Here is a 27,646-nt window from a genome sequence, read left to right on the forward strand (position 1 = left end):
ACCGTACCGACTCTGACTGCTTCAGGCTCACGAGGCAGCGGGGGAACAGAGCCACAGCATGGCTCTGGCGACGACTCACGCACACAGGACAGCTGTTGTTGCGGGCGGAGTTGGAGGGTGGAGACGAGAAAGTCAATGATGAGGGGGTGCAGCGCCTCCCATAACCAGGGGAATACGGACGCGCATACCCCTACTTGGCGGACTAACTCCTCCCGTTCCTCCTTTCTGGAACACTGCAGCCACTTGCCGCATAGCGACTCCACTGTCCGAACGATCTCCTGCTCTTGTGTCGCTGGGTCAGGCATGGTCGCGTCGTACTGTCACGGGCTGCCGGGGCAGACCGTGTGGAGTAAGTAGAGGACCCAAGAGCAGACAGAGGCGAGGAGACGAAACTGGACTTTAACAAAAAGCGAGCCTTTTATTGAGGGCTGAAAACTCACAGAAAAAAGGCAACAAAGTAACTGAGGGAAACCTGAACAAAGACTAGGACTCTTACTGAGAAGTTAAACTATGGCAAAACAATAAACAAAACGATGACTGACTATGGCTGGGAAACTGTGGCAAGGGGTAGGGGAGATAACACAGACGACGCAACACAGACTGCAAGAAACACAGAGACTAAATACACATGAGGGATAATCAGGGGAAGTGGCCACACATGGGAACACAACTGACACACATGAACCTAACGACAGGACAGGAGAAGTGAAACTGAATATACTGACATAGAATACAGACTTTCAAAGTAAAACAGGAAACATGGAGATTAGACACGACATGAACTAAACATAACCACGCAGACATGACACATGAACCAGGGAGACTTAACACAAGGGCAATATAAATAACAAATGAGCAGGAATAACTTCATGAACATAAACGATAAACCTCAAAATAAACTACAACTCAAAACACTGGGTCGCACGACCCAGGACCATGACAGTAAAGCTCACTTTTGTCCACTAACACCAAAACTAAGTTATTGAGGATAACCTGAACCTCTCTGTTGGTAAGCGCTGCTATTTTTGCCACTGTTTGCTGCTCTTAGCCTCTATTAGCAGCTCTTTTCTGTGGCTGGTAAAACATTTTTGGTCATACAGATACAGTCACTTAAAATCATTGATAGGACCACAAAGGATCCTGGTGGAATCCTGACCGATTGCCGACTGACAACACCTTCTCACTCCCAAAGCGTAATATTTTACACTAGGTGACAAATCGTCAACATATTACGCGTCCGGGCACCCAACACGTCCTTAAATGACGAGATCGGACAAACGAGGAAACATGAGAACTGTTTGGAATCAATCTACACATGTTCGTTCATTTTACTTAAATCGCTTTGGAAAACACTATTTAACGTCATTACAGTGCTGGTTAAGGTTAGGGATAAGGTTATGGTTAGGGCTGGAATACATGGCTGGAACGTGTATTACCGCGGGACCGTCATTGTACTGGATTTCACCCCTAAGAACAGGCTGCGACTGATGGATGACCGTAATGATATCTCCCGCCTGTGACGTGGATGATGCAACCATGAGTAGTAACGCCACTAAGTGACCATTAGGAAAACCGTCAGTAATGCCTTGTGTATCCACCAGGGGGAGCAGTGTGGTGGCGCATTCATTTACAGGCTTGCTACACTATGTATTTATACCCTTTTAATTTGTTCAAGGATTCCTTTTTTATGACAGAATCAGCCTTTCCATAAAATATTAATATAGATATATGTTTGCAGCAAATAAAATGCAGGTTGTGCACACCGAACAAGTCGGACAGAAAGTGATGCTTGCATTGATTATGATTATTGCTGAACTGCGTTTCTGAACATGAAATAAAGCGATTATTTCATTGCACTGCTAATGTTCTTATATGAAATGCATTACTTTTACATTAACTACATTAATTTTAAGATCCCGTTTTCAAAGGTATGCAGAGTATGTTACTAAAACTGTTGCTAATACATCTGCAAAATTTTTGACATCTTGTTGAATTTATAACAGAGTGTAACTTAAAAATATGTAGGAGTAGTTTGTACTTGGTGGAAAGATCAAGTCACAACGGAAACAGTTTTCAGTGCAGAGCTGCCTTCATGAAAACTCCGACATCTGAACATCAGTCTTTTTTTTTTATCTTGTGGTAACTGTGAGAGTATGTACTCTCCTCCTTGAAACAATTCACATAGTAGTACAGACTGCATTTTTTTGGTAGTCTTCTAATGCCCGGTGTTTGTGAAAGCACCATGAGGTTGCTTTGTTTATTTGCGCACATTTCCAAAGATAGGGCCCAACCCCCATAAAAACCCCAAATAGCTGATAAGAGTTACACACCCACGCTCATCTATCAAGTTAACACTGGTCTAATACACTTAGCTTGATAAACATTCCCCTCCAAGGTAAAAGGGCAAAACTGGAAATGATTTAAAAAGCAGTCAATGTCCAAAGAACAGCTTTGAAACACCTTCATAAACCTGGAGAGAACTTAACAAATGAAAAACTAGGTGGAAGTCTGGCCTCTCTTATGAGAAATATAGAAATCTAAAGAATAAATGAATACATTTGTAAGTTGCATCCAAGCAGAAAAAATGATGTGACATATTTATAATGGAAGGTAGATACACCCCAAGGTAAGAAGGGGGGGCACCTATCGGCTGACCTCTGACTGAAAGTGGCAATTTAATCTGTATTAGCTGGCATAGCATTAGCTTATAACTACCTCATGTTGTTTAGTCAGCTCTTTGTCAGCTGTCTGTAGACAGCAGGGTCACATATCTCATCTGCTGGCAATTAGTAATTGCAATATTGAGAATAAATGAGCATTTTATGCACATTTCTGTCTGTTAGAGCCCTGACTACTGTTCAGGAGGTGAGGCTTGAGGTGAGGAAGAAGAGGATGACATTTTATCCAGATGCCGGTCATGCTGTCTCTCGCTTTCTTAGATGATAAAACATAGGTATGGTCCCTCATATCTTTAACCTGAAGGTGCAGACACAAATTAAAAGTTGCCTACAAAGCACATGAACGCCTATCAGTTCTTTCCTCCTCCACCTCTAGTATACTATACTATATATGTGGGCGATCTCTGGCCGCATATATAGAACATAATTAGATTATGGAGCAGCGATGTCCGTCTCGGCCCATGTATGGTGGCTACATAATTACAAAGTAATCAATGTATATTTATGAGTACATTCAGGTACAGTCAGTCACTGTACAAAGGGGCAAAAGGGTGATGTTACTGACCCAAGGCCCAAGGCCCAGTATAAGAGTAATTTGAACTGTAAACAAATATGGAGCTTGAGCTGAGCATAATAGGTGTGCTTTAGGAGTTTGCCTTTAAAACAAACAAATCCACTCTTCAGCGTTGAAGCTGCCACTTTTAGAAATGTATGTCCCAACACATTTGCATTTAAAAAAGCTATCTGCATATTTTCTGGAGTGACGTGAAACAATTTTTTCTTGCTGACATTAAAATCAGGAAATGATGTATCCCACGGCATTTTTTAATGTTAGCAATAATATCTCATTTACACTTCAGAGATCCAAAAACCCTGCCGACGTGTCCCTGGCTGTCATGCTCACATTACTGACGGTTTCCTCGAAAAATCAGAGGAGTTCCTTTAATCATTTTGCCAGCAAACCTGAGGGGATCAAACTGCCAAATCTCTCAATTTTCTGCAGCGCAATGCTGTGCACACCTCTGTTGATCCTGTTTCTGTGCTCAGCTGTTGTGAACAAACCTCTCTTGTCAACTTCAAGACAAACATCTTCAGACGTTTTCCCACATTATTTATGAATGCTGTATTTTACAGTACTGGACCTTACATTGTTTGGCAGTTTTCTTATTGAGCAAACTGTTTTGAAAAATTCTCCGCAAGAGTGTTACCAGTGATGTGTGATACAGAAAGTGATATAACCCCAAACATAACACAAATAGAAAGAGCCAGCTGGGCAGAGAGTTACCGTTAACATTTCAAGCATCAATAAGCACACATTGACTGAGCACGAAGCGAGGCAAATATATTTCATTGCTACTGAATGAAACAGGAAGGAAAAAAAGGTCAGGTGTCTCGCACATGCATCCCCCCCCCTTTGTGTGTATCATCAGGAAATGACTACTCCGAACAGCAGTAATCCTCGCTCTCGTCTGTAGATTTACAGTGTCCTGTGAGGTTTACATCGCTTCATTATGCCAAGATTAATGTACTGAGCTCTGACCTAGCAGACCCAGCTTCCAACAACACGCGAACCCGCCAATTACTCACACAACCTTGAAAGATCCCGGCAGTCTGTGGGTGGATTATGGGGAAGTGAGGGAAGGAACGCTGCTTCTGAAGTGAAGGGATCAAACTTCAAAGGAATCGCTGTCGATGCTGAGCGTTAAGAGTTCCTGCAGTACGTGCGAACATGTACGCTACATGTGTGAAAACACATGTAGCGTACACGTGGGCAAGGTTTACAGCCTTGATAAAGATTTGACACTTTGTGTACAACTGCAGAGTCTGTACAAAGAGTCATGGGAAACTGGCACTCCCTTGACACCTCTGTTTGAGGGTTATACTGAATGTCCTGACTGTGGTTTTCACTTTGTGGGCTGCTTAGCATTGGTGTTCAAAAAAAGAGGTAAACAGCTTCAAAATGTTACTGCACACCATGCTAAGAAAAAAAAGGCAGCGGATCATGCCAGGGTGTAATTTGAATATTGCGACAGCTTTCCTTGAACCTTATAAATCTCTTCCAAATACAAAACTGTCATATGGTGTTTCCAAAATTCACCTCGCTCATGACAGACTCATCAAAATACGATGTCACTGTGATTAGCAATTCTGATATTCACAGAAAAGCAGGTATAGATAATTCTCCACAAACATGCCCTATAAACAACACAGTCTCAGCGGTATGTGAAATACTTGTGAACTGCTATCTATAGATTTGTGGTCTTGGACACAAATTTCCGCTGTTTTCATTTTCTCTTACTGGGCGGTTTAATATCTACTGGTTTGTTTTCTGATGTCAGACAAAAAAAGTTTCTACAGGACAAAAGAGTCTGAATCTGGGGGTTTTGAGAGATTTATGAAGGCTTAAGTCATTTCACCCCTCAAAGCAACGACTACACAGTGTGTTAGAATAGAAAAGGCCTTTATTGTCATTATATATTTACCATATATGTATATGGTTTGAGTTTTACTTGCATTTTAATTTATTTTCTTTGCATTTCTTTACATTTGTTTTTGGTTATGTTTAGGCAGTGAAACTTACGAGGAAGCACTTGGCGACACTGGGAAGGAAAAACTCCCTTTTGACAGGAAGTAAGCCCGGACAAAACCAGGCTCAGGGAGGAGTAGCCATCTGGGCAGATGCCCTGCCTACTACAGATACCTTACTGACAACTTAAGGACCCAGCACACAATATATTCCTCCAAGCATGACTTTTCAATTTTATTTTGGTAGTCTGAACATTTGATTTGGGACGTGCAAAGATAACGCATCTTCCTATGTTATTTAGCACTTTTAGCAAGTAGAGTGTTGTCATGTCCTCTCTCCACTATAGTGTCTTATCTATGTGTCACACTCCTCATCTCCTCTATTCTCACTTCTTTACTTCTTCTCCACTCCTGTCCTGCTGATAAAAAGCAGGCAATGAAATTTTCTCAGTGTGTAATGATCATATGCTAAGCAGATTATTTGTCAACATCAGCTTATTTGAACACATCGACACATCAGTGACATACTGATCCACCCCATAAGGGATAAATGTGCCATGTGCCATCTTATTGATGATTTACATTAATATAATGATCAGGTGTAACCTGGAAGTCCGTGCATTGTTGTAATAAGAACATTTCCAAACCAATCACAGAGCCATCTTCACCACCCTCTCTATCTCCTGTTGCTGTGGCAGCAACAGGAGATAGAGAGGGTGGTGAAGATTGCTCCACCTTCTCATGGCCTCTGGTGCACCTTATGCTATCTGAAGCCTAGTTAACCATTTGTTAACTATTGTTTTTTTGTGTTTGCATGCCAACAACTATAACTCTGATGACTTGTTTGGTAGCTTTCTCCAGCACTGTGTAGGCAGAAGAATATATAAAATATTTAATGTTAAGAAAAAAACTTTTTTCTTAATTAATTATTTTTTATTAAAATAATTAGTCATGTAATAAACTAAATTCTGCATATTCATGAAATAATATTGGACAGATTAATAAGTAACATTAAAAGTAACATTAACACAAGTAAGTAACATTACCTAATGTTATCAACTGTACACATATATCAGACAGAGATGCATTAACTAAAGTTAAGATGTGATTCAATGCATCTTTAATGAGGCATAGTAAAACTAATGGCAATTGTCAGGATACTCACAAATGTCACAAATGTCAAAAGGTAACAATGTTTCCTCTTTGGTATTTTGTGGTCTGGAACAAAGAGAGAGACGAGCTAACTGAGTAATATTACCAGGATTTGAGCATCCACTGCTTGAGTGGTTAAAAATGTCCTTGGCAGCAGCTCCAGGGTTTATGAAGCAGAGATGATTTAAACTCTTGAAAACAAACACTAAAAATCATTGAGAGTGCTTATTTTTGAATATGGTACTCTATATGGAGCACTATGAGGGAGGCTTTCAAAATGTAAAAGCATCAGTGTTCGCCAAAGACTGTGTATTCATTTTACCTATGTTATATATATTCCACACACACACAGTGGAAAAACTCTTTGGTTAAAGATGCTGTAATTATGAAAATAACAGTAAGTCGTATAATTACGATTTCTAGTCTAGTCTCTAGTATACTGCCATGGTTAGCTTCTTAGCTTAAATACCTTTCATGTAAACAACTAGACATGTTGCTCTTACTCCACGCTATTATGAAAGCAGCTGCTCATCAAGCCTGACTGGAGTGTGTGCTTGAGTGTACATGTGTTACTGTGTGAAATGAGGACCTGTGTGTGAAATGTGGGTTTCTGGGCGTTAGTCTGGGGAAGCTGTGGTCAGATGGGGAGGTAACACCCATTGAGCTTTATAAAGACAGGAGAGTGAAATAGATTAGCCCAGGCTGAAAGACAACAGCGATCTGTGCAACACTGGAGGTAAACAACATCTTACATTTCATGCTTTGCATTGGATCTCTTTTACTTAAGCTGTAAGTACATTGTAAACATACCGTTGTCATTCATTTCCCAAGAGCTGTAGTACGTTAAACTTAACTTCATTTACTAACTTAAGCAATCAGCTTTTTCAGTGAATGCGATGTTTAGTAATTTAATTGCATACTGATGTGGAAAGAAGTAGTTGGTTTTTTTTTTCAAAGCAGAGGCTAAAGAAACTAATGGTGAAACTCATAAGTAATACGATTTGGGTTTAACTGAAGCCAGTTGGTGAACTGAAGGAACACATCTGAGACATTTCATTTTCTATCTGATTGCAGTGTTGAGGCCAATAAAACAGAAGTGTTTCAGCAATTAACTGTCAACAGGAAGATTCACACAACATATGAGTGTTGACATAGTAGCCATAGTGTCTGTTGTGAAACACAAATTTGAGAAGTCAAGACGGGCGTCTGCTCTTCCTCTTTTTAACCTTGAAACATCCTAAGTGCCCCACCCTCTCTCTCTATATGTGTTTTTCTTCACAGGCTTATCTGCACACTAATGTCCCAAGATGAACAAGACAAAATACCCCAATGCTTGTAATGGCACTGCTACTCCAGCACTTGCCAATGGTATTGATGAGTGGGGCCAGATGAGTCAAAATGTGGCCATAGGGAATCAGGTGATCCTCAGAAAGAAAAACAGAGGGCTCAAAGAGAGGTCACCACACAGACCGGAGCCCAGCAGAGCGCGTCCTTTGTCAACAGTGTCCACCTCTAACGTGACAACAAACAAGACCAAGAAGGAACCACAGCCTCCTGAGTGTAGTGCATCGCTCCTGCAAACCCCTGTAGCATCCCATGATCCAGTGAAACGCTACTCCTGCCCCCCCATGGGGATCTCACCATCACCAAGTCACTCCTCATCTTCCTCCACCTCTTCCACCACCTCATCCTGCTCCTCTCCTCCTCCAGTTAAGACATCGCTTATCATCGGCCACGACCCTCTAGGCTGGAAGTTGCATCCCAAGTCCAGCTCGCTCAACCCCCGAGCTCGTGCTAACAGGCTCTCCCTGCAGATTCCCCTCCCCACAATCCCTGATGTTAACCCCCTGAAACCTGAGCCATTACCTAAAACCAAACCCGCCCTTAAACCCAAACCCTCACGACGACGCCACTCTGACTCAGAAGCCTTCCTCCAATCTCAGAGGATCCAAATGCCTGCGGTGACACTGGATGAACTCTGCGCTGTGCATCTTCGCCCGCTTGCCCTTTCAGATGAGTCTGACGATGTGTTCAGTGAGGGGAATGAAAAAGACCCCAAGGCCACCCCTCGCAAAATACCGCCACCCGTTCCGGAAAAAAACAGCCATGGCTAGACAAATAGCACAACTTATTGCTTATTCACGCCTGGGCTGTAAAAGCGACAGAGATGAAAACATTTATACCAGGATCATAAAGCCAAAACTTAAACATTCACATCAGAGTGTGGACCACAACAGAATACATGCTACAAAAAATGGTAAGTGCTCAAAGAAAATCTCACAATAATCATGCTTATTATGAGTTAAAGGGACAACTCATTCATTTTATAGTAGACTTCTAAAAGGTTGAGAAACTTGTGACGGTGACAGAGCAGCAATTCTAATATTCTGGTATAGACATAAATTTACATCCAGACTGAACTTATTCCTTCTGCATGTCCTATGCATGAATAGTAACTTTATCAATACAGAGTTTAGATATTAATTATACGAACCAGTGGGAAGTAATTTGGTGCTATGGTCGTAATGACGACTGGAACAGTGTTGGTAGCAGTTTGCTTTCTTCACCTGTATTGGAACGTTTAATTCAAATTAACAATTTTTTAAAAATGGCGTTAGTATAGTGAAAATACAGTAATTACTTGCGCATAAACATTATATCAAAATCTGGAAATGTTGATCCAACATTGAAACAGCATATGTTTTACAGAAACTAAAGAAAAGTATAGATATGCAGAGATAGCAACAAAGTTACCTTTTGTTTTAAAGTGCAATGAAGTAGGGTTAATCCTATCCCTAACCCATTTAAAGGTTCACTTTTGTTTACTGAATAGTTTTGGGATATGTTTGGCTATTTGCCTGATTAAGGTCTAGAGCCAGAAATGTATGCACGTTCATGAAAGTGAATTTGTTACCTCTGAACATGACACATGGCATTGCCCTTGCAGAAGTTCTAAGTGCAGATGTCTGAGTATCTTGATTTACTTTTGATTGATTTCCTTTATGAGGTGCTGAGATGACATGCAAGCATTTAAGTGGAAATCGATAGTAATGTCATCCCCTGTTTTTCAGGAATGCAGCATCTTCACATCAGCTGCGACAGTGAGAGGTCCACCCCACGCTTCCCGGCTGAGAGATCTAAGAGATCTCTGAAAAGACCTCTAATCATTGACTCCACGTCCCATCTATTCTGTATAGAGTAGAATAATTCTTCCTCTCTGTTGAGGAGACTTTTAATTTGTTCTTTTTGTCAATTTATGGGGATGAAGTAATAGCTGTATTGGAAAAAACAAGGTGTGCAGATGATGAAATTACTGCAGCTTATAATTGCATAAGCATTATTTACGGTGTAATACTCTGTGGTAAAATCTGAATTTATCTATGTAGGCAAGGTGCAATGACAAAGGATAGGGCTAGATAAACAGGAAATGAGCTGTTCCAGCTGGAGATGTACATACAATTGCATTGCTCATTTTAACTTCTCAAGTGATGACTTATTAATCGAGCTTTTAAGTATACCTGTACCCTACATGCAATATCTTTATAAATTAAAAAAAATCAAATATCATTGAAATTATTGGCTGATCATATGGTCTGATGTTTTTGACACTAAACATGAATTTCACCTGCTATCCTCCCCTTCAGCCTCAGCATATCTTTGATAATATAAAACACACAAACCTCAGTCTGTTTACCAGCAGACACACTCACAATGTGAATGTGATGCAGTTAAGAATCGGTCTTCCTTTTCACTGTGCTTTAGCTGGCCTATGTGTATTTAATGTAAGTCCAATATGCAGCAGCTTATTGAGAAATTTCAGGAAAGTAGAAGTGTAGAGTAGAGATAAATGCACTCTGTTTAAATGAGAGTATCTAAAAGAAAATTCATTATTCAACTGAAATTTCTGCTAAACTCCTTGAAATACAGCTGAAAGAATGCATTTTGACCACATCTTGATTGATTTAAAATCCACTGTGGTGGTGTACAGAGGCAAAATTACAAAATATGACTCACTGTTGAGTCACTAAATGAGGTGCATTGTTGTAGGTGGAGGAGGGTACAGACTAAGAATAAGACTGGTAGCAAATAACGTCTATGGCATTTGAAACAGCTGACTATGTAAAATGACAACTGAATGCCTGAACCTGCTTACCTTTTGTTACCACGGCTTGTTTGAAACCTAATTAGTGCTTACAGTATTCACATCATCAAATCATGACAGACTGTGTATAATAGATGGATGCAGGTGCAGTGGAGTCAAATGGTAAATGGCCTGTATTTGTATAGCGCTTTGCTTAGTCCCTAAGGACCCCAAAGCGCTTTACACTACATTCAGTCATCCACCCATTCACACACATCCCAGTGTCCCAGGGATTAACTCTAGCCCAACCAACATATTAGCAACATAATAGTAATTATCTGTTTCCTGGCATATTGGTAACACCTGCAATTGAGTGAAATAGTGGAATGAATAAATAATGAAAAGCAGATACACCCCAGGAGAAGGAGGGTGTACTCCTAGTGGCTGGGAACTGGCTGACAACCAGTTGGGAGTAGGAATTCTAAGTGGTTGTATCTGTATAATGGCACATAAATGAATATTTAAGAAGTAAAGAAGAGACAGAGGAGCCACCCTTCAACTGTGTTGTAAGTGTTGATGTTGCATAGTTTGTTTACTATGAGGGCACACTGCAATTTCCGTGTAGGCAACTTCTGCTTGGAACACCACAAATACAAAAACCAGCTGATCCAGGCAGAGTTGGCCTGTTGTGACAGTAAAAATGTCAGTAATTTTAAAATTCCACTTATATATATATTAAACTGCATATAGCAAATGTTGTTTATGTTTTGTGTGCCTGAAAAAAATTCATTTATCCATTTATCTTCTTCCGCACCTCCCCCAGCTTATCCGGGGGAACACCAAGGTGTTCCCAGGCCAGACAAGAGATATAATCTCTCCAGTGGGTCCTGGGTTTGTGTCAGGGTCTCCTCCTGGTGGGACATGCCCGGAACACCTCACACAGGAGGCGCCCAGGAAGCATCCTTATGAGATGCCTGAACCACCTCAACTGGCTCTTTTTGATGTGGAGGAGCAGCGACTCTACTCTGAGCCCCTGCTAGATGGCTGAACTTCTCAGCCTATCTCTACGGGAGAGGCCAGCCACCCTTCAGAGGAAGCACATTTATGCTTCTCTTAGCCAGAATCAACACTTTTCTGAAACTTTATTAAAATTAAGCTCTTTTTAAAAGTGCTAAAAGATGAAGACACCAGTAGCAAGCTTTAAAACAGACTGATGCTATTAATGATAACACAGAAACTGCTTTTCACATGAAATATCTGTTAATACTTCAGCAAAATCCACGGCAAAGAAATCTTTAAGTTTACTTTTGTAAGCGAAATATTTTTAAAAAACGCAGACAGAGTTTAGATGGAGTCTAATAGAATTGCGTGAATCTGGATTTGGTCCACTGAGATGAGCTGCTGGGTATGGAGCAAAGCGGAGAGAAAACTCCAGTGCAGGCTGGAAGCAACGCTGCAGGCAGGTGAGCAATGAGACTGCAGAATACCACATGCACAGAAAAACACACACCATATGCACCAAATCTGAACCTGCTGCAAGTTTTTTCTCAGGAGTTTGTAGTTTTTCAGAAACTCCACTTTTTTCTCCTGGATACAGCTCAAAGTAAACCTGTTTCTGAGAAAATGGGCCACGGCACAATGCAGACTATGATCACTTGAATTGACTCACAGTGATTCCAATTCCATTTACTAAAGTTTCAGTTACACCAGAGTAATAATAGAATGGCAGCCTCCATTTGCCCAGGAAAAACGGCTTTTTTATAATACAGTAAATTAAATAAATAAAACAATTTTGATAATTACCAATAACTTAGGGCAGCTTTGGCATAAACTTCACACTAGGTGGTGGTCTAATAAATTTGTTAAGCAGTTTTCCTTAGTGTGACTGTAGCCTTACACGGGCACAGCCGTAAGAACAAAGTCTGCCACTGACATATTTAATGGAAATTCTGTTTGTGAATGAGGCTCAGTGTTCTTACCCTGCTAAATAAAGTGAACTGAAAGTCTTGAGGTGGAATGAACCTCTGACTTAAGGTTTCACTTAAACTGAGTGAAAAATAACTGAAACTTTAAGAGTAACAAATAACAAAAGTCCCAGGAGCCTAAATGAGATGGCAAGGAGAGACTGAAAAAAAGGGAATAGGCAGAGAGGAGGCAATCTCTTCACCCCCTCAGAGTAAAGAGAACTGTAGAAGCATAGCACACTGACACTTATTAGCCTGAAGCATAGCACACTGACACTTATTAGCCTGCTGGCACTGTGTGTGTGTGTGTGTGTGTGTGTGTGTGTGTGTGTGTGTGTGTGTGTGTGTGTGTGTGTGTGTGTGTGTGTGTGTGTGTGTGTTTGGGGCATCCGTGTGTTAAAGTGTACATGTTTGCTTGGATTCAGCTCATGTGTGAGTGGTACAAAACCTATTGTTGGTTCCAAAGCAGTACGAATGAAATCATGAAAACTACAATGTTAGAAGTAATAAAAACAGCAGTTCAGTATGTCGTCCAGGTTGCATCTTTTTATGGAATTTAAATTAAGCACTCAACACAAGATTTTTGTGTAAATCAATGTCTATTAAAGCCCATTATGACACGTCACTGCATTAAATGTCCATTAAGCCCAGCTGTTTCACAGGATACAGACATACTTGTCAATAATGCACATTTCCAAATCAGAGATTTCTCCTTCAAACATCATTCAAGTCAAATTTATCGCTGCTAATCAATTTTATTGTGACAACATTTCACAATAATTTTTTTTTTTTACTATTAAATGTGTGGGCATACTTATGTATGCAATTTTATATCATTTATACAATGTTATGGTGGCAGAAATCTACATTATCTATTGTAAAAGTTGCCTAACTTGATGGACAGGTATGCCAAAACAAAGAAACAACATCAGGGCTGAAAAATTAAACCCACACTGAAGTGTAGTCCCTGGAGTGGCAATATTCCCGTGTATCCCCCAAATTAAAATGCCGAGTTTCACAGCAGAAAAAATCCTGTTTACAGCCTGCTGTCAAAAAAAAAAAAAAGGTAAACTATACAGCTGTTACAGGCATCAGTATGTTAAAGTTTACAGTTCATGAAAGTGAAAAATGAAAAACTAGAAAATCAGAAAAAGACTGAACAAACAAGGTTGCCAAGAGAAAGACGGTTCTCCTGGCAACCGTACTTGGTTGCTATACTTGGTGGTTTAAACCCTTTCAAAACTAACTCCTACTATTAACAGTATGCAAGCAAACAACCAGTATGTTGTTTCCAAATTATTTATGTATTGTTTTTTTATTGACTTTATATTCTACATCTTATTTTGCTAAAATAGTGCCGGGGCATTCACAGGAGAACCGTCCAAATAAAATAAAATAACATGCTGATGGAAAGGCAGATGAGGATGGACAGGTGTTAAGTAACAAGATCACCTGAAAAAAATAAAAACATAAGAAGAGACACATACGCTCTTTCTTAAACGCTGTTAATGGGAATGTTTATTCTATGTACTAACTGTCTAAGGATACAGAGAGAGCAGTTTCTCCCAGAAAATCCAGTGATGGACACAGGGCAGGAGGAAAACTGGGGTTAAAGTGTCCCAGAACAATTGGAAGTTATGACACCTTCAGTTAATGAGCAATTAACCCTGACAGGCCAATGAATCCATAACATTACTGAGGCAACGCAGAAAACTGTTATTTAGATAAAGAAATTAAAATCTGAATTTATTTTAGGAAACATGGATTGCAGTGTATTCGCGAAAGAGGAGCAGAGCCATACAAGTTGTCATAGGCAGTCAATTGAAAGCCTGGTATTGGGATGGAATTACCAGTTTATACATGCGTAAAGACACAGTCAGTGCTGAACAGTTTTTTTCCATCCAGACGACGATGGAAAAAAACGGGAACAAGACAATTCTTAACCATATACTGCAGTCACAGCAAGATGGTTTTGTAGTAGAAGTGGGCACCGAGCCGGTCCAGATATTTCATGAAAACATGTGGCACATCATTGAACCAAGTATCACAAAGAACTGGGGAACATTTCTCTCCCAGAAGTCCAGCAACTGGCCTCACAATTCAAATAGTGAACTGTGGCAGAGCAGGTTATGGTTACATTGAGCACTGCGTGGGTTGCTGGCTGTGCAGAGCAGCAGGGGAACCGTAATAGAACTGGGAAAAGAGTCCAGAGTGTGGAGAACTAATCGGAGAAAATAAAGAGAAGCAGAACAGCAAAATCAGATGGATGAATGTCAGGCCTGAAGAGCAAAGCTGAGGCTGTAAAGAGCTGCAGACTGAGGCAGAGCAGTATGAACGGTAGATGAGAGAGATGATAAACTTTTCAACTTTTACAATATTTTTTTATGTGTTTGTTGTTTCCAGCTGCTCAGGTCAGATTTAAAATGCAGGCAGTGAGTGGTTTAATCCTTCATAGTGAAAGATATTGCTTTTTATATCTTATATATTTTAGCATAACTAACACCAAGCTTTATCTTAATTTTTAACCAGAATGCTTTTCTTCTACAGTAATTAAATTATTTTGATGTCAGGTATTTGTCATACCCTTTGTTTATTAGTAGGTCCTAAAATACATTTTACACTCATTTATTTAAATGTAAAACAAATAAAACATCTAAACTTAGGTTTAAAAAGAAAGTGTGTAAGATTAACTCATAACTGGGAAAATTAGTTAAAGTTACATTTTCAAGATATGACGTCTGCACAATTGCTTCTGTTGTGTTGCAGCATGGGGTCGAAATGTATTTATTTTTCTGGGTATTGGTATTGAGTTTAAATTCTAGTATTGTGACCACCCTAATGCACAATTTGATATCATCTATGATATCATCGTTGTATTTTTACTGAGTTGTATATAGCATTTGTATTCTATTTTTATCTTATTGTATATTTTATTCTATTTTATCCTACTGTATATAGTATTTTATTTTATTCTATTCTGTACAGTTGTGTACTGTATTCATTCTTATTTTATTTTATTCTAATTTTTGCTTCATAACTTTTGCACTGTCCACTTCCTGCTGTGACAAAACAAATTTCCCACGTGTGGGACTAATAAAGGTTATCTTATCTTATCTTATCTTACAAAGCACACAAAGCCAGGAAAAAGCCGTACACCTGCTCAGCAGCATCTGAACCTGCTGCTTTAAACTGTGGTGTAAATTCAAGCTTCTGAAGCACACATGTCATTTAAAGTTGGCCGCCAGAAAACTGGTTGGGCGAATATTTTGCCACCTACTATGGTGCCAAATGGTCCTCCTGAGTGTTGCTTCACATTTCATTTAATCGTATGTCTTGTTAGCATGGCGCTGCATCTTGAAAATTAATTTAATCTTAATAAACAGAAAACACCCTTTGCACAGTTGGGTTGCTCTACATATGCAAACAGGATTGTTGTTGGGTTTGTACAGATTCTGCGTGTGTGTTTTTTAATACAGCATGTGTATGTGTAAATACCACTGTGTACGGCTGCGAGGCAACAGCACATGCAGGGGCATTAGTGTGAATGTGTGTGCTCCTCTTCCAGCTCCATCACATGCTGCAATGAGCCAAATACAGATGGAGCCATTAAAGTTTCTGTCAAATTCCCCTGAAAAGCGGAGTAACCAATTAGTGGCCAACTACCACAAGGATGTCACATCTTAATCGCCCATTTCTTGTCTTTTACATATTCATAGGACACACACTGGCCTATTTCAAGCTGTTTTCTAACTGCTGTCTGATAAACTGTGCTGACGGCGGGAATGTTTTCAGCCAAAGACAGAAAAGAGAAGAAAAGAAATGCCACTGCTATCGTGGGAGAAGAGTGCGAAAAGATAACTTGGTTTGAGGAAGATGCAGCTTCGACAGAAGGGAGCAAGCAAATAAACAGAGGAGAAACAGAGAAGAGAACGTATCAACGCTCGAGAGAGGAGATGGAGAAAATCAACAAATTTGCTTGTGTGTCAAAGAGAGAGAAGGAAAGGGAGAGGGACAAACATTTATTTGATTTGGTGCTGTAAACTGGCAGAGTGCTGGAGAGTGTGCCTGCATTGTTAATGTTCTACTTGGCAAAGGAGAGGACCTTGAACAGCAAAGCACTGCCACCCCGGTCTGCCAATCAACATTATTTTTTTCTCTATTTCAGCAGCATTCGAAACATTTGAGGCAGATTTGCAGCTCAATTAGGCAAATTGGCACAGATTAGCAACCTTTATAAGTTGAGGTTGTGATGGAAAAGAAAACAATTATCTGGTGTATTTTTATTTTACTTACTAGACTCTCCTTTACACCGATACTCATAAACACACAGGACCCTACAATCATTGTCATTATGGTTATTTTATAGTATTGCTTCAGATTCCATACATATTCCCTACAATATCCCTACATAGTATTTTTTTTTATTGCAGATGTCCAAACTGGTAATGAACCGATTATTTGCTACAAGGTAACTTCAGACTAAAAACAATCTGCCCTCTGTATAAAGACCTGAAACTAATGTGAGGTTTCTGCAGACTGAGGTAGATAAAAACAGTGCCTCTGTAAAGTATTCACAAAGCTGCTGTTCCACATTTTGTCATGTTACAGCCTTATTTTAAAACGAATTGCGTTAATTTTTGACCTTAAAATTCTGCACAGAACATCTGTGACTGACAAAGGGAAAAAAAGTTCTTCCAAATTTATAAAAATGTTAGAGCACAAAACAAGCCATGAAGTCAATGGGATTGTCTACAGACTTCCGAGACAGGATTATGTAAAAAAAAAAAAAAAATCTGCAGCACTGAAGGTCCAACGAGCACAGTGCCTCCATCATCATTAAATAAGTTTGGCACCTTCAGGACACTTCCTGTTGGTGTCCGGGTGGAAGGGCCGTAGTCAGGGAGGTGAGCAAGAACCTGAAGATCACTCTGACAGAATTCCAGCATTGCTCTGCGGAGAGAGATGTTATTGGTAGCAGAAACCAGGAGACTAGACAGGGATGAAGGAAAAAGGAATGCAGCAAAGTACAGACATCATTGATGACAGCCCACTCCAAAGCGCTGTGGAGCACAGAATTAGGCAAAAAGTTCATCTTCCAACAGGACAACGAGCATGAACACACTGCCAAGATAACAAAGGAGTGGTTCCAGGACCAGTCTATGAATGTCCTTCAGTGGCAAAGAGCCTGACTGAACATATGTGGAGAGATCTGAAAATGTTTGTTCACTGACGCTCCCCATCCAACCTGATGGAGCTTAAGAGGTTCTGCAAAGAAGAATGGGAGAAACTGACCAAAAAAGGTGTGCTTAGCGTGTAGCATCACACTCAAAAAGCCTTGGGGCTGTAGTTGCTGCCAAAGGTAAAAGCTAACTTTTCTCTGATTGGATGTCCTTTGCAAACAGAAGTTTTGAACTGTGTGTGGGTGTGGCTCCTGTGCTCACAGCCAGAACTTTGTAGCTGAGATGATGGTATTAAGTATGATAAGAGCTGAGATCATACAGAGCCAAGAATAAAACAATAAATAAATTAGAATAAATTGCAAATACATTTGTACGATTGTACAAACAACAAGGTCATTTAAAACTTTGACGCGTTGTTTAATATTAGCAATGACCAAAATAACAGCATATTGATATGTGACAAAAATTGAGGAAAAAAGATGAAATGAGAAAAAGATGAGAACTTAGACTAAACTTCTTTGGAGTCATCACACTGTGAAAGGACGCTTCAGGGCCAGCATACATGGGCGGAATGATTAAGCATTCAGTAAATTAACAGATATTGCATTAAGATTGTACCATACGGCATATGCAAAAAGATTGCAATAAACCACCACTTCTTCTATTTGCACAGAGTTTTTCTGCTGTCTATAGTCTTGCCCTCTTCTTTCTCTCTAAACGTTTAGCTGGCAGCATGCCCGCTGACACTGAGTGTACATCGCATCGATTTTTACTCTACTGTTGAGGTAATCTTTTAAACAACAGAGCCTCCCCTCCACACAAAGGCCTTCAGTGATTTAATGATTTAAAGATTTTTCTTTCTGTGACCTCTGTGTCCAAGAGTGTTGGTCAATACCAATAAAATTTGCTTGTGCATGCATGCATGCTGCGGCCTTTGTATGCATGCGCTCAAGTGCGCTACTTGCATGTCAGCGTAAATCTTTAGCCAGCAGAATGCATGGTTCTGCAGTAGCAGCTGTATAGCCCTGATATGAGGTTGTAAAGCATTCAAGGCATCTGTCTCCTGAAAAATTACAACTATATTTACAGGACATATAATAATGGAGCTAGTATGAATAATGCAGCCTGAAAAGCTTTTATCTGGCTACTCCAAACACTACTCCTGTCCTTCTATGATTCTGGTCATTCTTTTTTGATTATTCAAGAGACATTTCAGTTTTATAATAAAAATCACCACACAAACAGCGTGTGCACTATAATAATGCGCCTAAGATGGGTACAAAGAGACATAATCAAGGTCCAGGCAAATATATTTGAAATGGTGGTGAAAAAGAAAATATCTTAAGAGCAGTTATGCACCTGTTGGCATGACAACCACCAAAACACATGATCATCAACATGTCCTTGATCATACGGCTTATGGATACCCATTTGTGTAGATTGCAGTAGGGACACAACAATTTGAACACAAGTTCAGGTCATCGGTCGATTACAAAGAAAAAACTACACCCTCTCTAATCCACACCTACAGCCCTTTAAGAATTACCAATTAACCTGACATAAATGGCTTTGGGAGGAAGCTGGAGTATTCTCTATTAACAGGCTACATACCATGGGATTTTAAGGTGGCAGCAATTAAACCATTACTTTAAAAGCTATCACTTGACACAGCTGTGTTAGCTAATTATAGGCCAATCACTGGAGAGCAGAGTAGTTGTAAAACAGCTAACTGATCGTTTGCAGAAGAATTGTTAATTTGAAGAGTTTCAGTCGGGATTCAGAATTCAGCACAGGAACAAGACTAGAGTTCTTCCTGTTAAAAGGGAGTTTTTTCCTCCCCACTGTTGCTGATGTGTTTGCTGATGATATTCTGCTCACAGGGTTTTCTCTCTAATATTGTACGGTCATTACCTTGTCTTGTGATATGAATAAAATGGAATTGAATTGGATTGAAATGTAAAAGCTGTCTCTGTGGAGTACTCTGGGAGAATGTGCAAATCCCACATAGAAAGACCACAGCCGATCAGGGCCAGAACCTTCTTGCTTTGGGGCCACAGTGCAACATGCTTAACAAAGCAAGGTGCAGTCATCACTACCAATCTGCTGTGAGAATCTCTTCACCTCATGCATCTGTGGGCTGGACAGTCTGGGGATGCACCTTGGCATCCAAGCTAGCTAGCATTAGCTTATGACGCCACCCTTTCTTCCAAATACAGGAAAAAAAAAAAAACAATCTAAATTGCAGGTTTTAAATTCTCTACAGCAGGCACATTTTACTGGCAGTAAAACAGAGACATAAAAACTGCAGAATAGAAGAAAAAGAGACAGGTCAAACAGCAATAACAATAGTTGTAGTTGCGATTACAGATTGAAAAGAGTCTCAAAAGGAGAGAGAATGATAGATGGACAGCACTGGGGACTGTGTCTCCAGCTCGTTATCTTACAATTGCTCTCCAGCCTTCACTCTGAAGCACTGCTGCTAATGGATTCACACCATGGGTGACATACAGGGCAGTGAAGTAGCTTTGCAGAGCAGCGTGCGCCACATGACTACATTTATCTCAGTTAAAGTTTGAATAGATGATCTTCAAACTTCTTGTCTCACTTGTATTTCCATCACAACAATAAGTGGTTTTAAACAGTTATTAAACATAGTAGCTTTAAACGGCTTGTTTGAAGAACCCATGGAAAACTCTTTTGCTTCACTAACAGTAGTTCTGCTAGTATAAAAAAAAATTCACTGTTCACTGCAATTACATTTTTAGACAACTAAATGTATAATTCTCAAAATGCATACAAATAGTGTTAATTGGAACATTATATTTAGTACAGAACTGTTTAATTTCTATATTTGTACACACTGTTGCATAGACTGCAGTTATAATAACTTACTTGCTTTAATGTGCCACTATGGCAGTTGAATAGCATCTTGACAATTTGGTCTAGCCTATCCCGACAGAGTCCATCATTAAAAAAGGCCAACTTTAGAGTAGAAATACATATATGTCTACAGCCTGTTACAAAAACATTTCTCATTTTTAACTACATAATGTTCTTATTTATGACAAATATGGGGTAGTGGTGGTCGTGGAGGGACCACAGGTAACTTGAGTTGTGTGAATCAAGCTTGGTTAGCAATCCCATTATATCAGCTGATAGCAGATGAAGGCAATGACAGCTTACATCAGTTGATAATTCATCTGCTATAAGCCACTTTACAACCCATCTCCTTGAACAGTGCAATGGCAAGCAGGTGTCCCACACACATATGAAAGGTGTGGAAAATACAAATGACTGCAAATAGAAATAAATCCTCTTTTCGCTATACTGCTCCTCACTGAAATGCAAATGTGACAAATAAAAATTGCTCTTATTTACACAAACAGATGTGCTCTGTTTAGGAGAAGGTGCACCTTGCTTACCAGGGTAGCTACTATTAGCTGATATTGCTTGCTAATGATGGCACAACTCCCAGGGAGATTTCTTGCTCCCACAACAGCCAAATACTACAAATCCTGCAGGTAAGAGTGAAGCATACAGTGCCCCATGAACCTTATACAATACATAGCACAAATAAAAACAAGGGAGTGTGGGTGTCTGCACCTTGATTGTTGTAATTAGAACTAATGAACACTAATGAACCCAAATTACCTTTGCGTGGGTGCCTGTTTCTCAGATTGTCGTGGCTCACTGTGCTGAGCAGGTGTGCTCTCTCTGAAGGGATTACGGCTCGCAGTATATTCGTGACACACACATACACACACAGATATACACACACTCCAACTGTCCACTAGCATCCTACTGTGTCTGCATCTGCTCTGAAGCATTAAAGCTGTTTTTTTGTTTTTGTCTTTTTGAACTGATGCTGATAACTACAAAAACACCCAAACACTCGGAAACAACGACGCTCCATTTAGAGGAGGCTGGATGCGTTATACAAGTAACACCGCACATGACAAATTGCTCTGTATAATCTGGAGTAAAATCATGTCAGGATAATGAGGATTTATCTTCTGATGTGAAACGATAACAGTGCTACGGCTTCATAAAGTTAAATTAAGCAAGAAATAATTCAACAAATCAGGCCAGTAATGCCTGATGCTTCAGCGTATAGCTCAATACTGTTTGTATTTCTCCTCTTATAGTTCAATCTCCAGTTCTAATTTTTAAAGTTTTCTGGTGGCTCTTCCTGTTTCTCTGGCTTTGATAGCTACATGAATACCCAGCAGACCGATCTGAGTTGCTCCCATGGCTCTCTGCACAACTGGGAAGTGAAACAAGACCCACGAGCATTTCACGTAGCTGTGGGCCTTTCTGAAGAAGACAGCACAAACTGATAACAAAACAGACTTTCTAATGTACCTGCTGCTGACTCTATGATAATGAAGAACAGAAATAACGTCACTTTTCACTCGTTAAAAATAAATTATGTACCTTCTTGTAGCTTCTGAGAGGATAATGTCATAGTTAGCTATAATATATGATTTTGCTGTGGGAAACATTATTTGTGTCCGCTCTGGTACAGACACAGAAAACATTTGAGAACCCCTTTAGATTACATACAGTACTGTGCAAAAGCCCCCCTCATTTCTTTACATTATATTTTACTTCCAAGTAGCCAGAGTTTCTTGTCATTTTTGAAGTGGTCTTGAGGAATAGTTCTTCAGACTTTCTGGAGGTCTTTTTAAGTTTTTCTGTGTAGAGTGTTGGCAGTTTTTTCCTCTCATTTTCAGTCTTGTCCTTATACTTGATCACTTCAGAGGATTTTTGTCTGTTAAGTCTCTTAAAACTAAACTATGGACTGTTTAAGCATTTAAAAAAAGGTATCTAATTCAAGGTATGACTCAGTGTTGTATCTATATATAGCAGACAACTTATCAAGTCCTTAGGAAATAGGAAACAAATTGAGTAAAGACCACACACAGGACCTGAGAGATGTATTTTTCAGTTCATCCATCTACTGTTCACCAAGGCCAAAGCCTTCAGTAATAGTAATAAATCACACAGCAATAGTACATTCATGTAGTTGTAAAAAACATGACAATATATTAAGTAATCCAAAGTATTCAGAATACGTTACTCTCATTGAGTAACTTAACGGAATATGTTACAAAATACATTTAGCGCCATGTATTCTGTAATCTGTAGTGGAATACATTTTAAAAGTAACCTTCCCAACAATGACCTCCTCAGAGCCTAGATTTCAATACTTTGTAAAAGGCTGGAAGAGGAACAGAACAACAGCAAACATCCAAACAAAAGCTTTGAATCTCAATCAAGCAGACTGGAGAACTATTCCTGAACTCTGCTTAAAGAAATTACAAGAACGTTTGCCTAAGAAAGTTCAGAAGAATAAAGACGATCATTCCAAATATTTTTTTTCAAGTGCATCAGAATTGTACAAACTCTATTTTCGCCATTTATAGCTCGAGAATTTTGCAGAATACTGGATAGCCAAACAACTCAACAGATTTTCAAGTTCTAAATGTTAAAAGAGAGAAATCTATTAAATAAAATGAATAATATTGACAAAAAGATATAAGGAAAACAATGCAATATACAATCTGGCTTTAATTTGAAGAACAAGGATCTAAGTGAGGATAATCTTCACAAACACATGCTGGGGCAAATTAATCATGACAGGAACAAATTACATTTCTGAGGACTCCAAAAAGAGAAAAAAAGAAAGAGAAACAATTGTGAATGTTCATCAGGTTTGAGCTCTACCGACCAACAGTCAAACACACTGTGTGCACATGAAGGAAACCATCTCCAGACTCCTAACAGAGTGACTAATAGTCTGAGGGATCACAAAAAACCATGGACTACAGCAAAGCAACTAAGCTCCTCTCTCAGAATGGCTAATTTTAATGTTTAGTGAATTTAACAATCATGCTGTGTATGTGTGGTGTGGTGCAAGGAGCTGCCCTTCACACGAACAAGCCTGCAGGCTGTTGGAGCAATGTTTTGTGTGTATGCTGCACTCTGCTCTCTGATTGACAGTAAACTCATGGCACTCAAGTAGAAAGAAAAGAAAGGGCTAGTGCCTTGGGTATTCATTATGATTTTCCTATTGAGCCTTCCCCCCCTTTATTTACCATAAAGTCTCACTGAGATAAAACAAATATATATATTTTTCAAGAGAGCCCTGACCAAGGTATCACTCATATAAACTTGCATTTTAAAAGAAGACATATACTGCATTATGAAAAAATATCCACAACAAAAATAGCGTATTAACACACACTAAAGAGAAAAAACATCCACTAGCCCCCTTCACCAAATTCTGTGAGCCCCTTAAATTCCTCACTGGATGTGAAGACCTGTGAAACACTAAACAAATGAGAAAAACCTTTAGCAGCAGCAACTTGGAGTGAAACTTTCTTTATAACTTTATCAGCTCTGCACATCGTTTGGGAGAGATTTTGGCGCACTCTTCTTTACAGCATAGCTTTGGTTCACTGATGTTTGGGGTTATTTGTTTAGCACAGCTCTCTGAAGGTTTCACCACAGTATTTCAATCAATGTAAGATCTTTGGTCAGGCCATTGAAACACCTTTAATCTTTTCTTTTTAAGCCCTTTTGTTGTAGATTTGCTGTAGATTGTGTTGTTGCATACAATAAATAAAACATACATGGTCATCTTAATGACAGCAATGTACCCAGGCAGGTCCTGTGGTTGCAAAAAAAAGCCCAGATCATCATCCCTCCACCGCCATGCTTGATAGTTGATATGAGGTGTTTGTATCGATATGCTGTGATTGGTTTTTGGCAAACGTGGCGGTGCGCATTACGATCAAACATCACTTTGGTCTCATCTTCTCAAACGACATTGTTCCAGAAGTCTTGTGGTTTGTTCAGATGCATCTTTGCAAATCTAACCCATGATGTCATCTTCTTTTCAGAGAGAAGAGCCTTTCCCCTGGGAACCTTTTTTAAAAAGCCATACTCGTCTTTTTGTCTTTTTACTGTCATGAACTGTAACATTTAACATTTTTATGCTAACTCAGGCCTGTATAGCCTGTGAATTTTATCCTAATCTAGCGCTCAGAACATTATGGACAATCGACAAGATTTCTGTTGGAAGGGTCTTTGACATTTTGACATTTGACAGTCCAAACCTTTGTTCTTCTTCAAAAAAGCGTTTTGTGAACTTTGCATAGATACAACACCCACTTCCTCTTGAGATTCATTTCACAGATAAATGGTACGATGGGGCCTAGATGTCAGGACATCTCTGGTACAAGAGATGTCCTGACATTTTCCTTTACAATTTACTGGTATAATTTGGAGTTAATTCGTCTATTACTGATAACACAGGAACATTACTTCCAAACCAATTTTTCTGCTGTATTTAGAGCTCCCACTTGTTACTGTTATCTAATCATCAAATGATTTCAGAGTAAGGCTGATAAACCACAAAAGAACAGGCTGACTGCTTTCCTAACAGTACATGTCAGGGTGACATCAGGGTGATGTAGTCCCAAAATTTAGCTCGAAAACCTGATGCAGCAAATAGAAGCTGACACCTGAGACCAGTAACAACCAGCTGGCTAAAAGTGAATGTGACAGACGAGCTAGGGGACCCCTGAAAGTTAGGGTTATCCATGGTTGGTTTGGGCATTTGTTGTTAGTATCCAAGGTTTCATATCCCCAGCCGAGAGCTATTTAATTGCAGGCATAATGACCGTAAGCGGCTGTTTGGACAGAAGCTAAGCTCTGTGTCTCTTTCTCTCTAGGGACTCCTCTTCCTTCCGCTGCTAATGAAGCCATTTGCACACCTACACAGACACACACCTGTATGAGTGCAAGTGCATGCTGAGGTCACACCGGTAGCCCCGCACATCCATCCACACACACACACATCAGGTGTAAGTGGATCAGACCTGCCAGATGGCTGTGGAACCATTCCTCTGCCTGATGTGAAAGACACTCGCTTTTTTAAATGGGCATCTCCTGCTTTTAACTCTGCCCCGTGTTAATCAAAGGAAAATCATGCACCTACAAGGCACGGTGGGGAGTGGCACCAAATGGGGCAATAAATGGCTGGAAAATCACAGTGGGAACTGAGTTTGAGTGACAGACAGGCTGCCACTTCAAAGGGAGAGATAAAAGTTTTGTAATCTGCACCCCTATGCTCTTCAACTTTGTCCCCTCCCTTCATTTGGTGTTACATTGGTCATCCTCAGCTCTCCTATCATCTTCACCGTCGCCTTCATCTGATCCCCGGTCTGAGCATGAGCAAGTATAGGAGATTTTATGGCGTAACTTTGAAGACGGCTTTGAAAACTAATGTAATCAAATGCAATTTTTTTACCAGACACAAATGATATCTTTGTGCTTTTCTGCTTTGTTTACATGAAAAGAAACAATTTAGAAGTAGACAGGAGCTGATGTTCAGAGATACAGCCGACTGCCAGTACGTGGGAGGAAAGTCAATGAATAATGAAACGACCTCCTAAGTCTCAGTAACATATAATAAAGCTATTTATCATGCCTCGTACCCGCCGGCTGGTCACGAAGGCAGCATGTCATTAAAAATGAGCAGATGTCCCTACCTCAGGAGGAGCTGTAAGACTCCTCCTGAGGTATCCTGATACGTTTGCAAGGCAGAGATAATCCAGCTAAGCATCCTGTGGAATTCTGTTTTTGTATGTGTGAGAGCACATGCTTACACATACATCTCAGTGTTAGTCCAACCCAAATGTAACACAGGGGTGTCAAATATAAGGCCTGGGGGGCAGAATTAGGACAACCAAAGAGTCCAGTCCGGCCCACTTGATGCTTTGAAAAATGTGAAAGAAGGCATCAATTTTTGGACTTTTAACTGTGTTTTACAACCTTTCTTAATGTTTTAGACATTGCCCACAGTCAATCACACCAATTTTACTAATTAATAAATAAGCAATTAAACAGAAACCTTTGCATTTTTCCACTTACTGTAGAAATATCTAGAAATATACATAGAAATAAAAAAAGAAATGAAAAAAGAAAAAAGAAACAACCTTTCCTCCAAAAAAACGAGGACATTTTTCATGAATTACCAAAAACTTTCTATTTTTGGGAGTCTGGGCAACGAGCTAACAGAATGATTTCTTTAATTTTACACATTTATTTCTTACAATTTAAGCCAGATATTAATTATGCTGACAGACTTCTTCCAGCAGCATTACTTTATCATGTAGAAAAAACTGAGACCTACTGCTGAAACTATACGTCTTTTTCTTTTATCCAGACAGCCCTCATTAAATGTGTAGTTAAACTTTGTTACACTAACATAAAGGGGAGTTTCACTGGTCTGGCCCACTTGAGCTCAAAGTGGGCTATATGTGACCCACATTGTTAATAACTCTAACATCTCCATTTCTCCAAGCTCCTTGCAGATGTTTGGCCGTCACTCTTGGAGTAAAAGTCCCTCTGACTGCTCTGACTCATGCTCCTGGTGAGGAGCTTCCTTCCACCTGAGGTTTAGGGTAATTTCACAGCAAGCCTAGCCACTGTATCATCCATATATCCATCCCTCCATTCTCTTCCAATTATCCTTGTCAGAGCCTCGTGGGGGGGGGGGGGGGGACAACATTCTTTCAAAAACTGAATAGAAATGAGGTGCAACTGACAAACAGGTGAGTCTGATCTTACCCTGATGTTGTCGAAGGATGCTTTGTTGGTGACGTCATACAGAAGCAGCAGAGCTGAGGAGAGAAAATAAAAAAACGTCACATTTGAAATTGGATCGAACTTCATGTCACAAAATTACAAGTGATCAGATTATTTAGCGTGTTTGGTGGCAACAAACAGTTCACGCCATCCAGAAAGTATTTTCTTACACCTCTTTCCCACCACTGTGGTGCCAATTCATTGACACTTTCATGATCTAACTCACACTTTGAGAACTCAGCATGCAGGCCTTGTTTTTCATGGACATAAATGCAGCTTCTAGATTAAGTGCTGCGACAGTGCGGGTGAAAAAGAGGTGATCTGGACAGTTTACTGGCGGTGGTGCCAATTTTTGTCTGCTTTCACAAAGTTATTGATTCACCACAATAATCAATACAGACACTGTAA

The 27,646-nt window shown here is 39.8% G+C and overlaps 1 long non-coding RNA gene across 1 annotated transcript in view; it reads right to left on the reverse strand.

The window, feature by feature from the left end:
- LOC134622883 (uncharacterized) overlaps positions 1 to 27,274 on the reverse strand; it is a 38,062-nt gene extending 10,788 nt beyond the window's left edge. Inside the window, exon 1 of the long non-coding RNA XR_010093139.1 lies at positions 27,221 to 27,274. This is a non-coding gene — a long non-coding RNA (uncharacterized LOC134622883). The remainder of the gene's footprint in view (positions 1 to 27,220) is intronic.
- Between the last annotated feature and the right edge of the window lie 372 nt (positions 27,275 to 27,646).

Source organism: Pelmatolapia mariae, unplaced genomic scaffold (genome assembly GCF_036321145.2).
Source record: "Pelmatolapia mariae isolate MD_Pm_ZW unplaced genomic scaffold, Pm_UMD_F_2 NODE_ptg000262l+_length_73631_cov_1, whole genome shotgun sequence".
NCBI classification, from domain to species: domain Eukaryota; kingdom Metazoa; phylum Chordata; class Actinopteri; order Cichliformes; family Cichlidae; genus Pelmatolapia; species Pelmatolapia mariae.